Below are 2,586 nucleotides of genomic sequence, written 5' to 3' on the forward strand. Positions count from 1 at the left end.
CTATCCCTAAAGCCCTAACAACCCTAGCCCTAGCCTTAAAGCCCTAAGAGCCCTAGCCATAAAGCCCTAAAAACCCTAGCCCTAGCCCTTAAGCCCTAACAGCCTTAGGCTTAGCCCTAAAGCCCTAACAGCACTAGCCCAAGCCCTAAAGCACATTCCCTAATGCCCCAGCCCAAGCCCTAGCCCTAAACGTAACACTAAAGTCCTAGCTCTGGCCTTAGCCCTAAAGCCGTAACAGCCCTAGCCCTATAGCCCTAAGAGCTCTAGCCCTAACCCTAGCCCTAAAACACTATAAGACCTAAGCCCTGATCCTAGCTCTAAAGCCGATCAGCCCTACCCTAGTCCTAGCCCTAAACCTAGCCCTAGCTCTAAAGCCCTAATAACCCTAAGCCTCGCCCTAAAGCCCTAACAGCCCTAGCCCCAGCCCTAGCCCTAAATCCCTATCAGTTCTAGCCCTAGCCCTAAAGCACAAACATCCCTAGCCCTAGCCCTTAAGCACTAGCCCTAAATCCTTAGCCCTAACCCTTGCACTTAATCCCTAATAGCCCTATGTCTATCCCTAAAGCTCTAACAGGCCTAGCCCAAGCCCTAGCCTTAAAGACGTAAGAGACCTATCCCTATCCCTAAAGCCCTAACAACACTAGCCCTAGCCTGAAAGTCCTAGCTCTGGCCTTATCCCTAAAGCCGTAACAGCCCTAGCCCTAAAGCCCTAAGAGCTCTAGCCCTAACCCTAGCCCTAAAACACTATAAGACCTAAGCCCTGATCTTAGCTCTAAAGCCCTATCTTCCCTACCCTAGTCCTAGTCCTAAAGCCCTAACAGCTCTAGCCCCAACCCTAGCCCTAAAGCCCTAACAGCCCTAGCCCTAGCCCTAAATCTCTAACAGCACTAACCTTAGCCCTAAAGCCCTTTCCCTAATGCCCTAGCCCTTGCTCTACACGCATCCCTAAAATCCTAGCCCTGGCCTTAGCTCTAAAGCCCTAACAGCCCTAGCCCTAGTCCTAGTCCTAAAACCCTAACAGCTCTAGCACTAACCCTAGCCCTAAAGCCCTGTAAGCCCTAGCCCTAACCCTAGCCCTAAAGCCCTATCAGCCCTAGCCATAAAGCCCTAACATCCCTAAGCCTAGCCCTAAAGCCCAAATAGCCCTAGTCCTAATGCCCTAACAGCCCTAGCCATATCCCTAAAGCTCTATCAGCTCTATCCCTAGCCCTAAAGCCCTAACAGTCCTAGCCCTAGCCCTAGCTATAAATCTCTAACAGCCCTAGCCCAAGCCCTAGCCCTAAAGCCCTAACAGCACTGGCCCTAGCCTTAAAGCCCTTGATCTAATGCACTAGCCCAAGACCTAGCCCTAAAGCCCTAGCCCTGGCCTTAGCCCTAAAGCCCTAACAGCCCTAGTCCTAGCCATAAGCCCTATCCTTAATGCCCTAGTCCTAGCCATAGCCCTAAACGTAGCCCTAAAGTCCGAGCCCTGGACTTAGCCATAAAGCACTAACAGCCCTAGCCCTATCTCTAGCCCTAAAGCACTAACAGCCCTAGACCTAGCCCTAAAGCTCTAGCCCTAAATCCTTACCCTAGCCCTAAAAGCCTAACAGACCTATCCCTATCCCTAATGCCCTAACAGCCCTAGCGCTAGTGCTAGCCTGAAAGCCCTAAGAGCCCTAGAACTATCCGTAAAGCCCTAACAGCACTAGCCCTAGCCCCAAAGCCCTTTCCCTAATGCCCAAGCACTAACCCTAGCCCTAAACGTAACACTAAAGTCCTAGCCCTGGCCTTAGCCCTAAAGCCCTAACAGCCCTAGGCCTGCCCTAGCCCTAAAGCCCAAAGAGCTCTAGCCCTAACCCTAGCCCTAAAGCCCTATAAGACCTAGCCCAACCCTAGCCCTAAAGCCCTATCAGTACTAGCCATAACTCTAAAGCCCTAACAACCCTAAGCCTAGCCCTAAAGCCCTAACAGCCATAGACTTAAAGCCCTATCAGCTCTAGCCCTAGCCCTAAAGCCCTAACAGCAATAGCCCTAGCCGTAACGCTAAAGCCCTATCAGCCCTCGCCCCAGCCCTAGCCCTAAAGCTCTAAAAGCACTAGCCCTAGCCCTAAAGCCCTTTCCCTAATGCCCTAGCCCTAGCCCTTGCCGTAAACGTAGCCCTAAAGTCCAAGGTTTTGACTTAGCATAAAGCCCTAACAGCCCTAGCCCAAGCCCTAGCCCTAAAGCCCTAACAGCACTGGCCCTAACCCTAAAACTTTTGAACTAATGCTCTAGCCTTAGACCTAGCGCTAAAGCCCTAGCCCTAGCAATATCCCAAAAGCCCTAAAAGCACTAGCTCTAACCCTAGCCCTAAAACAATAACAGCCCTAGCCCTAGCCCTAAAGTACTAACAGGCTAGCCCTAACCCGATACTTAAGCCCTAACAGCTGTAGCCCTATCACTATCACTAAAGCACTAACAGCACTAGACCCAGCCCTAAAGCCCAAACTGCCCTAGCCCTACCCTAGTCCTAGCCTTAAAGCCCTAAGAGCCCTATCCCTATCCCTAAAGCCCTAACAGCCCTAGCACTAGCCCTAGCCCTAAAGCCCTAACAGGCTAGCCCTA

This window comes from Chrysochloris asiatica, unplaced genomic scaffold (genome assembly GCF_000296735.1).
Source record: "Chrysochloris asiatica unplaced genomic scaffold, ChrAsi1.0 scaffold00407, whole genome shotgun sequence".
Taxonomy (NCBI): Eukaryota; Metazoa; Chordata; class Mammalia; order Afrosoricida; family Chrysochloridae; genus Chrysochloris; species Chrysochloris asiatica.